The 15,182-nt window shown below is 38.8% G+C and overlaps 1 protein-coding gene and 1 pseudogene across 2 annotated transcripts in view; one reads left to right on the top strand and one right to left on the bottom strand.

Annotated features, from left to right (window-relative positions):
* The window catches only part of XIRP2 (xin actin binding repeat containing 2), a 308,823-nt gene that overhangs the window by 247,779 nt on the left and 45,862 nt on the right, over positions 1-15,182 (bottom strand). The window lies entirely within an intron of this gene.
* On the top strand, positions 14,146-14,723 carry LOC136125916 (signal peptidase complex catalytic subunit SEC11C pseudogene; annotated as a pseudogene).

Raw genomic sequence — 15,182 nt, 5'->3', positions numbered from 1 at the left:
GGGCAAATGTGAAGCAACTAAAAATAACAGAAAGATAACCAAAATGAACACGAATGTCAAAATTAAATAATATGAGGAAATATTAAAAGAAAATTTCCTTTTCTTTCTTTTTGAAAACAATATATTTTTAAAAACATCTTTATTGGAGTATAATTGCTTTACAATGGTGTGTTAGTTTCTGCTGTATAACAAAGTGAATCAGCTATACATATACATATATCCCCATATCCCCTCCCTCTTGCATCTCCCTCCCTCCCACCCTCCTTATCCCACCTCTCTAGGTGGTCACAAAGCACCGAGCTGATCTCCCTGTGCTATGCAGCTGCTTCCCACTACCGATTTTACATTTGGTAGTATATATAAGTCCATGCCACTCTCTCACTTCGTCCTAGCTTACCCGTCCCCCTCCCCGTGTCCTCAAGTTCATTCTGTATGCCTGCGTTTTTATTCCTGTCCTGCCCCTAGGTTCATCAGAACCATTTTCTTTTAGATACAACATATATTTGTTAGCATACAGAATTTTTCTCTTTCTGACTTACTTCGTTCTGTATGCCAGACTCTAGGTCCATCCACCTCACTATAAATAACTCAATTTCATTTCTATGGCTGAGTAATATGCCATTGTATATATGTGCCACATCTTCTTTATCCATTCATCTGTCGATGGACACTTAGGTTGCTTCCATGTCCTGGTTATTGTAAATAGAGCTGCAATGAACATTGTGGTACATGACTCTTTTTGAATTATGGTTTGCTCAAGGTATATGCCCAGCAGTGGGATTGCTGGGTCGTATGGTAGTTCTATTTTTAGTTTTTAAAAGGAACCTCCATACTGTTCTCCGTAGTGGCTGTATCAATTTACATTTCCACCAACAGTGCAAGAGGGGTCCCTTTTCTCTACACCCTCTCCAGCATTTATTGTTTGTAGAGTTTTTGATAATGGCCATTCTGACTGGTGTGAGGTGATACTTCACTGTAGTTTTGATTTTCATTTCTTTAATGATTAGCGACTGTTGCGCATCCTTTCATGTGTTTGTTGGCAATCTGTATATCTTCTTTGGAGAATGTCTATTTAGGTCTTCTGCCTATTTCTTAATTGGATTGTTTGTTTTGTTGGTATTGAGCTGAATGAGCTGCTTGTAAATTTCGGAGATTAATCCTTTGTCAGTTCCTTTGCTTGCAAATATTTTCTCCCATTCTGAAGGTTGTCTTTTCATCTCATTTATGGTTTCCTTTGCTGTGCAAAAGCTTTTAAGTTTCATTAGGTCTCATTTGTTTATTTTTGTTTTTATTTCCATTTCTCTAGGAGGTGGGTGAAAAAGGATCTTGCTGTGATTTATGTGATAAGAGTGTTCTGCCTATGTTTCCTCTAAGAGTTTTATAGTGTCTGGCCTTACATTTAGGTCGTTAATCCATTTTGAGTTTATTTTTGTGTATGGTGTTAGGGAGTGTTCTAATTACATTATTTTACATGTAGCTGTCCAGTTTTCCCAGCACCACTTATTGAAGAGGCTGTCTTTTCTCCACTGTATATTCTTGCCTCCTCTATCAAAGATAAGGTGACCATACGTGCGTGGGTTTATCTCTGGGCTTTCTATCCTGTTCCATTGGTCTATATTTCCATTTTTGTAACAGTAGCATACTGGTTTTTTTTTTAAGTTGGTAATTTATATTTTTATTTATGTATTTTTTTTAATATTTAATTTAATTTTTTTATACAGCAGGGTATTAGTCATAAATTTTATAAATATCAGTGTGTACATATCAATCCCAATCGCCCAATTCATCACATCACCATCCCTACCCCACTGCTGTTTACTCCCCTTGGTGACCAAACATTTGTTCACTACATCTGTGTCTAAATTTCTGCCCTGCAAACTGGTTCATCTGTACCATTTTTCTAGGTTCCACATATATGCGTTAATATACGATATTTGTTTTTCTCTTTCTGACTTACTTCACTCTGTATGACAGTCTCTAAATCCATCCATGTCTCAACAAATGACCCAATTTCATTCCTTTTTATGGCTGAGTAATATTCCATTGTATATATGTACCACATCTTCTTTATCCATTCGTCTGTCGATGGGCATTTAGGTTGCTTCCATGACCTGTCTATTGTAAATAGTGCTGGAGTGAACACTGGGGTACATGTGTCTTTTTGAATTATAGTTTTCTCTGGGTATATGCTGAGTAGTGGGATTGCTGGATCATATGGTAACTTTATTTTTAGTTTTTTAAGGAACCATCATACTGTTCTCCATAGTGGCTGTAGCAAGTTACATTCCCACCAACAGTGCAAGAGGGTTCTCTTTTCTCCACACCCTCTCCAGCATTTGTTGTTTGCAGATTTTCTGATGAGGACCATTCTAACTGGTGTGAGGTGATACCTCATTGTGGTTTTGATTTGCGTTTCTCTAATAATTAGTGATGTAGAGCAGCTTTTCATGTGCTTCTTCACCATCTGTATGTCTTCTTTGCAGAAATGTCTATTTAGGTCTTCAGCCCATTTTTGGATTGGGTTGTTTGTTTTTTTAATATTGAGCTGCATGAGATGTTTATATATTTTGGAGATTAATCCTTTGTCCGTTGATTCGAAAGAAAATACTTTCTCCAATTCTGAGGGTTGTCTTTTCGCCTTGTTTATGGTTTCCTTTGCTGTGCAAAAGCTTTTAAATTTCATTAGGTCCCATTTGTTTATTTTTGTTCTTATTTCCATTACTCAAGGAGGTGGATCAAAAAAGATCTTGCTGTGATTAATGTCAAAGAGTGTTTTTCCTATGTTTTCCTCTAAGAGTTATATAGTGTCTGGTCTTACATTTAGTTCTCTAATCCATTTTGAGTTATTTTTGTTTATGGTGTTAAGGAGTGTTCTAATTTCATTCTTTTACATGTAGCTCTCCAGTTTTCCCAGCACCACTTATTGAAGAGATGGTCTTTTCACCATTGTATATCCTTGCTTCCTTAGTCATAGATTAGTTGACCATAGGTGTGTGGGTTTATCTCTGGGCTTTCTATCTTGTTCCATTGATCTGTTTTTCTGTTTTTCTGCCAGTACCATATTCTCTTGATTACTGTAGCTTTGTAGTATAGCCTGAAGTCAGGGAATCTGATTCCTCCAGCTCTGTTTTTTTCCCTCAAGACTGTTTTGGCAATTAGGGGTCTTCTGTGTCTCCATACAAAGTTTAAGATTTTTGTTCTAGTTCCATAAAAAATGCCATTGGTAATTTTATAGGGATTGCATTGAATCTGTAGATTGTTTTGGGTCGTAGAGTCATTTTCACACTATTGAGTCTTTTAACCCAAGAGCATGGTATATCTCTCCATCTGTTGGTATCATCTTTAATTTCTTTCATCAGTGTCTTACAGTCTTCTGCATACAGGTCTTTTGTCTCCCTAGGTAGGCTTATTCCTAGGTATTTTATTCTTTTTGTTGCAATGGTAAATGGAGTGTTTCCTTAATTTCCCTGTCAGATTTTTCATCATTAGTGTATAGGAATGCAAGAGATTTCTGTGCATTAATTTTCTATCCTGCAACCTTACCAAATTCATTGATTAGCTCTAGTAGCTTTCTGGTGGCATGTTTAGGATTCTCTATGTATAGTATCATGTCATCTGCAAACAGTGACAGTTTTACTTCTTCTTTTCCAATTTGTATTATTTTATTTCTTTTTCTTCTCTGATTGCCATGGCTAGGACTTCCAAAACTATATTAAATAATAGTGGTGAGAGTGGACATCCTTTTCTTGTTCCTGATCTTAGAGGAAATGCTTTCAGTTTTTCACCATTGAGAATGATGTTTGCTGTGGGTTTGTCAGATATGGCCTTTATTATGTTGAGGTAGGTTCCCTCCATGCCCACTTTCTGGAGAGTTTTTATCATAAATGGATGTTGAATTTTGTCAAAAGCTTTTTCTGCATGTATTGAGATGATCATATGGTTTTTATTCTTTAATTTGTTAATATGGTGTATCACATTGATTGATTTGTGTATACTGAAGAATCTTTGCATCCCTGGGATAAATCCCACTTGATCATGGTGTATGATCCTTTTAATGTGTTGTTGGATTCTGTTTGCTAGTATTTGTTGAGGATTTTTGCATCTATATTCAACAGTGATATTGATCTGTAATTTTCCTGTTTTGTAGTATGTTTGTCTGGTTTTGGTACCAGGGTGATGGTGGACTCATAAAATGAGTTTGGGAGTGTTCTTTCCTCCAAAATGTTTTGGATGAGTTTTAGAAGGATGGGTGTTAGCTCTTCTCTAAATGTTTGGTAGAATTCACCTGTGAAGCCATTTGGTCCTGAACTCTTGTTTGTTGGAAGACCTTTAATCACAGTTTCAATTTCATTACTTGTGATTGCTCTGTTCATATTTTCTATTTGTTCCTGGATCAGTCTTGGAAGATTATACCTTTCTAAGCATTTGTCCATTTCTTCCAGGTTGTCTATGTTTTTGGCACAGAGTCGCTTGCAGTGGTCTCTTAGGATGCTTGGTATTTCTGCGGTGTCTGTTATAACTTTTCCATTTTGATTTCTGATTTTATTGATTTGAGTCCTCTCCCTCTTTTTCTTGATGAGTCTGCCTAATGTTTTATCAGTTTTCTTTATCTTCTGAAAGAACCAGGTTTTGGTTTTATTGATCTTTGCTATTGTTTCTATTTCATTTATTTCTGCTCTGACCTTTTGACTTCTTTCCTTTTGCTAACTTTGGGTTTTGTTTGTTCTTCTTTCTCTAGTTCCTTCAGGTGTAAGGTTAGACTGTTTATTTGAGATTTTTCTTGTTTCCTGAGGTCGGCTTCTGGAGCTGTAAACTTCCCTCTTACAACTGCTTTTGCTGCATCCCATAGGTTTTGGATCATCCTGTTTTCATTGTCATTTATCTCTAGGAATTTTTTGATTTCCTCTTTGATTTCTACAGTGATCTCTTGGTTATTTAGTACCATACTGTTTAACCTCCATGTGTTTGTGTTTTTTACGTTTTTTTCCCTGTAATTGATTTCTTATCTAATAGTGTTGTGGTCAGAAAAGATGCTTGAAATGATTTCCTTTTTCTTAAATTTACTGATGCTTGATTTGTGACCCAAGATGTGATCTATCCTGGAGAATGTTCTGTGTGCACTTGAGAAGAAAGTGTAATCTGCTGTTTTTGGATGGGATGTCCTCTAAATATCAATTAAATCTATCTGGTCTATTGTGATATTTAAAGCTTCTATTTTGTTATTTATTTTCATTTTGGATGATCTGTCCATTGGTATAAGTGAAGTGTTAAAGTCCCCCACTATTACTGTGTTACTGTTGATTTCCTCTTTTATAGCTGTTAGCAGTTGCCTTATGTATTGAGGTGCTCCTATGTTGGGTGCATATATATTTACAATCTTTTTCTTGGATTGATCCCTTGATCATTATGTAGTGTCCTTCCTTGTCTCTTGTAACATTCTTTATTTTAACGTCTATTTTATCTGAGATGAGTATTGCTACTCCAGCTTTCTTTTTTTTGCGGTACATGGGCCTCTCACTTTTGTGGCCTCTCCCGTTGCGGAGCACAGGCTCCGGATGTGCAGGTTCAGCGGCCATGGCTCACGGGTCCAGCCACTCCGTGGCATGTGGCATCTCCCCAGACCGGGGCACGAACCCGTGTCCCTGGCATCAGCAGGTGGACTTTCAACCACTGTGCCACCAGGGAAGCCCTCCAGCTTTCTTTTCATTTCCATTTGCATGGAATATCTTTTTCTATCCCCTCACTTTCAGTCTGAATGTGCCCCTAGGTCTGAAGTGGGTCTCTTGTAGACAGCATATAGATGGGTCTTGTTTTTGTATCCATTCAGCAAACCTGTGTCTCTTGGTTGGAGCATTTAATCCATTCACGTTTAAGGTAGTTATTGATATGTATGTTCTATGACCATTTTCTTAATTGTTTTGGGTTTGTTTTTGTAGGTCCTTTTCTTCTCTTGTGTTTCCCACTTAGAGAAGTTCCTTTAGCATTTGTTGTAGAGCTGGTTTGGTGGTACTGAACTCTCTTAGCTTTTTCTTGTCTGTAAAGCTTTTGATTTCTCCGTCGAATCTGAACGAGATCCTTGCCGGGTAGAGTAATCTTGGTTGTAGGTTCTTCCCTTTCATCACTTTAAGTATATCATGCCACTCCCCTCTGGCATGTAGAGTTTCTGGTGAGAAATCAGCTGTTAACCTTATGGGAGTCTCCTTTTATGTTATTTGTCATTTTTCCCTTGCTGCTTTCAGTAATTTTTCTTTTTCTTTAATTTTTGCGGATTTGATTACTATGTGTCTCCGCGTGTTTCTCCTTGTGTTTATCCTGTATGGGACTCACTCCGCTTCCTGGACTTGGGTGGCTATTTCCTTTCCCATGTTAGGGAATTTTTTGACTCTAATCTCTGCAAATATTTTCTCTGGTCCTTTCTCTCTCTCTTCTCCTTCTAGGACCCCTATAATGCACATGTTGTTGCGTTTAATGTTGTCCCAGAGGTCTCTTAGGCTGTCTTCATTCTTTTTTCTTTATTCCGTTCCGCAGCAATGAATTCCACCATTTTGTTTTCCAGGTCACTTAACCGTTCTTCTGTTTCAGTTATTCTGCTATTGATTCCTTCTATTGTAGTTTTTATTTCAGTTATTGTATTCTTCATCTCTGTTTGTTTGTTCTTTAATTCTTCTAGGGCTTTGTTAAACATTTCTTGCATCTTCTCTATCTTTGCCTCCATTCTTTTTCTGAGGTCTTGGATCATCTTCACTATCATTATTCTGAATTCTTTTTTCTGGAAGGTTGCCCATCTCCACTTCATTTAGTTGTTTTTCTGGGAATTTATTTTTTTCCTTCATGTGGTACATAACCCTGTGGCTTTTCATCTTGTCTATTTTTCTGTGAATGTGGTTCTTGTTCCACAGGCTGCAGCATTGTAGTTCTTGCTTCTACTGTCTTCCCTCTGGTGGTTGTGGCTATCTAAGAGGCTTGGGCAAGTTTCCTGATGGGAGGGAGTGGTGGTGGTAGAGCTGACTGTTGCTCTGGTGGGCAGATCTCAGTAAAACTTTAATCCACTTGACTGCTCATGGGTGGGGCTGGGTTCCCTCCCTGTTCATTGTTTTGCCAGAGGCAACCCAACACTGGAGCCTACCTGGCTCTTTGGTGGGGCTAATAGCGGACTCTGGGAAGGCTCAAGGCAAGGCGTACTTCCCAGAACTTCTGCTGCCAGTGTAGCTGTCTCCAGGGTGAGCCACAGCCACCCCCCGCTTCTACACTAGTAGGTAGGTCTGGTTCAGTCTCCCCTGGGGTCACTGCTCCTTCCTCTGAGTCCTGATATGCACACTACTTTGTGTGTGCCCTCCAAGAGTAGAGTCACTGTTTCCCCCAGTCCTGTTGAAGTCCTGCAATCTAATCCCATGAGGCTTCAAAGTCTGATTCTCTAGGAATTCCTCCTCCCATTGGTGGACCCCCAGATTGGGAAGCCTGACATAGGGCTCAGAACCTTCACTCCAGTGGGTGGACTTCTATGGTATAAGTGTTCTCCAGTCTGTGAGTCACCCACCAAGCAGTTATGAGATTTGATTTTATTGTGATTGCGCCCCTCCTACCATCTCATTGTGGCTTCTCCTTTGTCTTTGGATGTGGGGTATCTTTTTTGGTGAGTTCCAGTGTCCTCCTGTTGATGATTGTCCAGCAGCTAGCTGTGATTCTGGTGTTCTCGCAAGAGGGAGTGAGAGCACATCCTTCTACTCCACCATCTTGGTTCAGGGCCCGAGCCCATAGTGTCTTGATTACTGTAGCTTTGTAGTATAGTCTGAAGTCTGGGAGCCTGATTCCTCCAGCTCCATTTTTCTTTCTCAAGATTGCTTTGGCTATTTGGGGTCTTTTGTGTTTCCATACAAATTGCGAAATTTTTAGTTCTAGTTCTGTGAAAAATGCCAGTGGTATTTTGATAGGGATTGTATTGAATCTGTAGATTGCTTTGGGTGCTATAGTCATTTTCACAATGCTGATTCTTCCAATTCAAGAACATGGTATATCTCTCCATCTGTTTGTATCATCTTTAATTTCTTTCATCAGTGTCTTATAGTTTCTGCATAAAGGTCTTTTGTCTCCCTAGGTAGGTTTATTCCTAGGTACTTTAATCTTTTTATTGCAATGGTAAATGGGAGTGTCTCCTTAATTTCTCTTTCTGATTTTTCTTCATTAGCATATAGGAATGCAAGAGATTCCTGTGCATTAATTTTGTATCCTGCTACTTTACCAAATTCATTGATTAGCTCTAGTAGTTTTCTGGTAGCATCTTTAGGATTCTCTATGTAGAGTATCATATCATCTGCAAACAGTGACAGCTTTACTTCTTTTCCAATTTGGATTTCTTTTATTTCTTTTTCTTCTCTGATTGCTGTGGCTAAAACTTCCAAAACTATGTTGAATAATAGTGGTGAGAGTGGGCAACCTTGTCTTGTTCTTGATCTTAGTGGAAATGGTTTCAGTTTTTCACCATTGAGAATGATGTTGGCCGTGTGTTTGTCATATATGGCCTTTATTATGTTGAGGTAAGTTCCCTCTATGCCTACTTTCTGGAGGGTTTTTATCATAAATGGGTGTTGAAATTTGTCAAAAGGTTTTCTGCATTTATTGAGGTGATCATAATGATTTTTCTCCTTCAATTTGTTAGTATGTTTTTATCACATTGATTGATTTGGTATATTAAAGAATCCCTGCATTCCTGGGATAAACCCCAATTGATCATGGGTATGATCCTTTTAATGTGCTGTTGGATTCTGTTTGCTAGTGTTTTGCTGAGTATTTTTGCATCTACGTTCATCAGTTATATTGGCCTGTAGTTTTCTTTCTTTGTGACATCTTTGGCTGGTTTTGGTATCAGGGTGATGGTGGCCTCGTAGAATGAGTTTGGGAATGTTCCTCCCTCTGCTATATTTTGGAAGAGTTTGAGAAGTATAGTTGTTAGCTCTTCTCTAAATGTTTGGTAGAATTCACCTGTGAAGCCATCTGGTCCTGGGCTTTTGTTTGTTGGAAGATTTTTAATCACAGTCTCAATTTCAGTGCTTGTGATTGGTCTTTTTATATTTTCTATTTCTTCCTGGTTCAGTCTTGGAAGTTTGTGCTTTTCTAAGAATGTGTCCATTTCTTCCAGGTTGTCCATTTTATTGGCATATAGTTGCTTGTAGTAGTCTCTCGTGATCTTTTGTATTTCTGCAGTGGCAGTTGTTACTTTTCCTTTTTCATTTCTAATTCTATTGATTTGAGTCTTCTCCCTTTTTTTCTTGATGAGTCTGGCTAGTGGTTTATCAATTTTGTTTATGTTCTCAAAGAACCAGTTTTAGTTTTATTGATCTTTGCTATTGTTTTCTTTGTTTCTATTTCATTTAGTTTTGCTCTCATCCTTATGATTCCTTTCCTTCTACTAACTTTGGGTTTTGTGTGTTCTCCTTTCTCTAGGATTCTTGGTGGCAGCGGTCACAACGTTAGAGGTTCATGCCCGTCTCTGGGGTCCGAGCTGATAGCCGCGGCTTGCGCTCGTCTCTGGAGCTTGCTTAGGCGGTGCTCTGCCTTTTGCGGGCACACTGGGAAAGAACCCCCTTGCCTTGCACACCCCAAAACAAAGGTCTCTTGCCTCTCCTGCAGGTCCAGACTTTTTCCTGGACTCCCTCCCAGTTAACTGTGGCACACTAGCCCCCTTCAGGCTGTGTTCACGCAGCCAACCCCAGTCCTCTCCCTGGGATCTGAACTCTGAAGCCTTGACCTCAGCTCTCAGCCCTCAGCCACCCCCAGCAGGTGAGCAGACAAGCTTCGCAGGCTGGTGAGTGCTGGTCAGCACCGATCCTCTATGCAAGAATCCCTCCACTTTGCCCTCTGCACCCCTGTTGCTGCGCTCTCCTCTATGGCTCCGGAACTTCGCCCCCTGTCTTCACCAGTGAAGGGGTTTCCTAGTGTGTGGAAACTTTTCTTCCTTCACAGCTCCCTCCCCGAGGTTCGGGTCCCATCCCTATTCTTTTGTCTCTATTTTTTCTTTTGCCTTAACCAGGTACGTGGGGAGTTTCTTGCCTTTTAGGAAGTCTGAGGTCTTCTGCCAGCATTCAGTAGGTGTTCTGTAGGAGTTGTTCCACATGTAGATGTATTTCTGATGTATTTGTGGGGAGGAAGGTGATCTCCATGTCTTACTCCTCTGCCATCTTGGAGGTCCCTCCCCCAAATTCTGTTTTTAAGCATATGAATACACTTTATACCAAGGAAGTGTAACTACTGTGTATTCTATATTTTAGGAAGTGCTTGAATGAATGAGTTCATGTTATAGAATTGTCTTCCAAAGTACTCCCTAAAGGATTGGCTTCAAACCACTGTGTATCAAGTACTGTTTCAGATTTTGATGAAAGCAACTGTTTTCTTCCTACTGAAAATATAAATGCTGCCCATGTACCCTGGTTTAAGAACCCCTATTTTAAAGGAACTGTGAAAAATGAGACAATCATGGCTAAAAGTCAGAAATGCTTTAGATGTCACCTATGTTATAGTTAAAATTAATATGATGTTGGCATTTGACATTTTACTTTAAAGTATATCCATTTCTTTATTATATATCTACTTATTGTAGATTTTTTCAAAAAAAATTATGAAAGATTTACAATGGACCAATGAAAACTTTGTCCAGCAAACCCTTCAGTGTTATCAGATTCTATGGGGACGCTGTGCATTTCATTGTTTTTGAAGTATTTCACAACTCTGTAAGTTAAAACTTACATATTGTAAGTGATAGCAATGAAGACAATATTTTTCCATAGAGATCCAAGTTGTACTCAGTGGAATCTGCTTATTGTCTCTTGAATATTGACAACTTTTACATCTATTTGTAAATTAATTTAAGCACTTTTTAATCCATCATTAGATGGTATTTTTTTTTTTTTTTCTCAGCGGCCATGGCCCACGGGCCCAGCCGCTCCGCGGCATGTGGGATCTTCCCGGACTGGGGCACGAACCCGTGTCCCCTGCATCGGCAGGCGGACTCTCAACCACTGCGCCACCAGGGGAGCCCCCATTAGATGGTATTTTGAATTCTTCTTTGATCAGTAACATCTTACTGATTCCCCCTTTAATTAACGAGTTGCACAAAATATGTGGCACATATTCCTTTTATATGCATAAGAATCACGGTTTTACTCTTTTTAGAAAATCAGCCTTTACCTGTCAATCAATCTATCTCCATAAATATTTATGAGTTTGTATATTTATAAAAATCTCCCCAAATTGTTGAGAAAGTTCTGTTCTATGAAGATGGGCCACATATACCATGTCACTTCACTGCTGCATATCTGGTTGTATTCATAACTCCACTGAGAAGTAGAAATCTATGTTAAACAGGAACTATCCAGGTTACATGTAAAAACTCTGCAACAGTCAGAGTAATACAATAAAGCATCACAATAAAAGAAAAAGGAGATTCTCCTTGTGTAGGTGAAGTATGAAAAGGGACAAGCAAAGAGATGGTTTGCTTGGTTAGTGGCCCAAGGACAGAGCACTTTTATAACATAACTTACATCTAACAACTAAAGAACAATTCATCATTTTCAATATTAGGTTTTACTTAAACAGTGCAGACTATCATTCTAAGTTTAACCACAATAATCAGGATACTTTGTATTTAGATCAAGATCTTTTACTTAAAAACCCTAAATATATTTAACAGCTCTAGAAATCATAATCATCATTTTTATACTCTGTGAGCAAACACAGGATGAGAGTAGAATTCTCACCTGTGAGAGTTTTGGCAAAAACTTAGAAAAGATAACGAAAGCTTAAATAGTTCCATTTGTTTTGAGGTGACATGACCAAGGATGGCAAATTAAATTCACTGGATGGTGACAATGTTTAATTTTTGTCTGATCCCTCTGGGTACTCTGGTCCTCCAAGAGTTACATTAGTGGAACAGGGCCTTCTTAAGTCCTCCAGGGGCTCAAGATTCTCAAGCTTCTGGGGAACTTTGTCCTTTTTATACTAAACCTATTAAAATTTATCTGTATATGAGTGGAGCTGGGTCACAGTTGTCTTTCCAATATGTTACTCTCATAAACATTTAATTAGATATGTACACATTTTGATTATTTTGGGTTTTTTTTAACCTAATTTTTTTTTTTAAATCTCAGCACTTTTCATGGGCCTTAAAGAGCTATTAGATCCTAAACCACATTCCTAGAATAACTAATTCTTAAAACATCTTATTATGGATTTTGAAATCCACGTAAGACTTACAGTCCTATTTTTATGCTCTCTTAGGAATGGCAACCTTCACTGAGTAAAAACAGAGTTAAAACCTCATACCTTTGGCAGGTAGGAACTGCAGGGGAACGTGGAGCTGATTGTTTTTTTTCTCTCCAGCAGGCTTTCCACTACTCCTGCCTCAAGCAACTTATTCCAAGTCACAGAAGTGGGCAGGGGACCCAGGACCAGACAATCTTTTACCCCTTGGGGTCAGTAATTGCACCTGTTAGAGGATGGGGTCCTTGCTAAGTTGAAAGGCCAGGGCAAGCAGGAGAGAATATGGTCAACATACCAAGAGAAGCAAAGAGGGGCAGAGTTGACAGGGATGAACCAAGAGAGTCTTGCTGTCACGTCTGTGATTGCAGTTCCCACAGCATTTCCATTTCCGGGAGCTACCTCAGACACCAGGAGCATTTGAGTCACTCTAGATAGGGGAGTCAGTACATGATCTCTACAACCAAGCTGCATGTGATCAAATCCCAGCTCTGCTGCTTTTTGTCTCTTGTGTCCCATTCACATTACCTAATGTCTCTATGGCTTGAATGCTTCAAAACTAAAAGGGGAATGATGATGATAATACTAATAACACCTAGGTCATAGGGATATTTGTAAAGATAAAATGAGCTAAAGCATATAAAGCACTTAGAACTATGCCTAGCATATATTGAATGATATGTGTTAATTATTGTTTTTGATCAGAGTTACATGAACGAATATACTGTTTTTCTTAAGGTAGTTTGAATTAGGCTCCTGTAACAGGCAATTAATATAGCTATGATTATTAAAGGCAACTCTTGGTTCCTCTTCTCATATGACATGGACATTAACTCCCACTACCTCTCCTGGAAGCTATCTGTCTCTGAGAAGGAATGCAATGTAGCAATTATCCCAGATTTCACAATGGCTATGGCGCTGGCAGCTCTTATCAGTGGCCCGGGCATGAAATAGTCTTTTTTAACATTCCCAAATGACCTCATATTGACTTCTCCCATGTAACTTATAAATAGGAGGTAAAATTATTTGTTTTGGATATCTGAGCAAATATACAAAAATCATAATTGGTCTTTATTTTTTAAAGGAAATATGAATGAAGTAATGACAGTTTTAAAACACACATATACTTTAAATAAAATAATCATTAGTAGTACACATTAATTTGAACTAAAAGAGAAAATAAAAACACATCAAAACCAATAAACTGGAAGATACCAGTAAAGCAAAATTAAGGATTAAAATGTGGTTTAAAAAAATCATTAAGTTTCATGCCAACTTTAATTGTACCAATTATTCATTTTTTGGTTGGAAAAAAATTCAGAGGGTCAAAGAGAAAAGGCTGCCATCATACATATTTCACTTCTCATTATTTTCCATTTTACCCAATTATATGCATCAGGACATTTTGGGTGTGTGGATTCCTGCTGAGGAGTATTTCTGAACTAGAAATAATTGAACTGGACATGAAATCAAACCCACTATGGAACAAGAGTCTGTACTCTGGAGGAAAATCATCTTGATAGAAAAGTCCAGGCTAAAGATCACATCAATGACCCAGCTTATCTCTTGGAATAGCAGCTGGAGAATAGGTGAAAAAGAAGAGACTCAAATTAAAGACTTTACAAATCCTAATTTAGGTTGCAAACACACAAATACAGGACATTCACCATTCTGATTGGCCTAATGAGGCCCAGTCATATGCCTACCACTAGCCGGTCACTGTGATATGGGACAACCATGCTCATTTTTGGCCAGACTGAATCACATGCCCCACTTCAAAAGGTATCTACCCTCACGTGAACTGAAATAGAAAGGTGTTGTTTGCTATAAGAAGTCAAGTGAGCTGTCTGTAACACCCGGAGCCCACGGGCCACCTCGGCCCCCAGAGACCCCAGCATGGTGCACATGGGCGCTGCGGGGTCACATCTCCCCACGTCCAGCTTGGACATCTTAGGGGACCCGAGGAAGATGAACAAGCACTAGCTCTATTACCAGGTCTTAAACTTTGCCATGACTGTGTCATGATTGCTCATGATCTGGAAAGGCCTGATCGTCCTCACTGGCAGTGAGAGTCCCATCATGGTGGTGCTGAGTGGCGGCATGGAGCCAGCCTTCCACAGGGGCAACCTTCTGTTCCTGACAAATTTTCGGGAAGACCCGGTTAGAGCTGGTGAAATCGTTGTTTTTAAAGTAGAAGGACAAGACATTCCAACAGTTCACAGAGTAATCAAAGTTCATAAAAAAGATAATGGAGACATCAAATTTCTGACTAAAGGAGGTAATAATGAAGTTAACAACAGAGGCTTGTACAAAGAAGGCCAGAACTGGCTGGAAAAGAAGGATGTGGTGGGGAGAGCCAGAGGGTTTTTACCATATGTTGGTATGCTCACCATTATAATGAACAACTCCCAAAATTCAGGTATGCTCTTTTGGCTGTAATGGGTGCATATGTGTTATTAAAATGTGAATCCTAAAATGAAAGGCAGTTCCTGGGACCAGACCGAAATAAATTCTGTTGAAAAGCTAATATATTTGAAATGTTCCACTTTCTGTATAAAAGGAAACAATGTGGAGACGTTTTCGTCTTGTTCGAATAAATGATTCATCAGTGAAAAAAAAAAAGGTCAAGTGTACATCACGACAAATAGTTACATAATGACCAAAACCTCCACAGGTCCACTATTACAAAGAATCAGTACTTTGTCTGATCCTATGAAGGCAGTAGTATTTCCAAATAGCTTTAAAGTGGAGACCAAAAGAATCCTCTGATCAGGCAAGGACAGAGTAAAGGGAGAGTAGAGTCACTTCATGACAGTCTCCAAAATTTGCTTCACCTTTGACTGGTTCGTCTAGCTTTTAAATTTTTACGTATTGAGTTACTATTTTAAAATTAAAAATGAATTATGTATCATATGAATAATCTTTCTTTTACT

Source organism: Phocoena phocoena, chromosome 7, assembly GCF_963924675.1.
Source record: "Phocoena phocoena chromosome 7, mPhoPho1.1, whole genome shotgun sequence".
NCBI classification, from domain to species: domain Eukaryota; kingdom Metazoa; phylum Chordata; class Mammalia; order Artiodactyla; family Phocoenidae; genus Phocoena; species Phocoena phocoena.
This window is presented reverse-complemented; position numbering and strand designations above follow the sequence as displayed.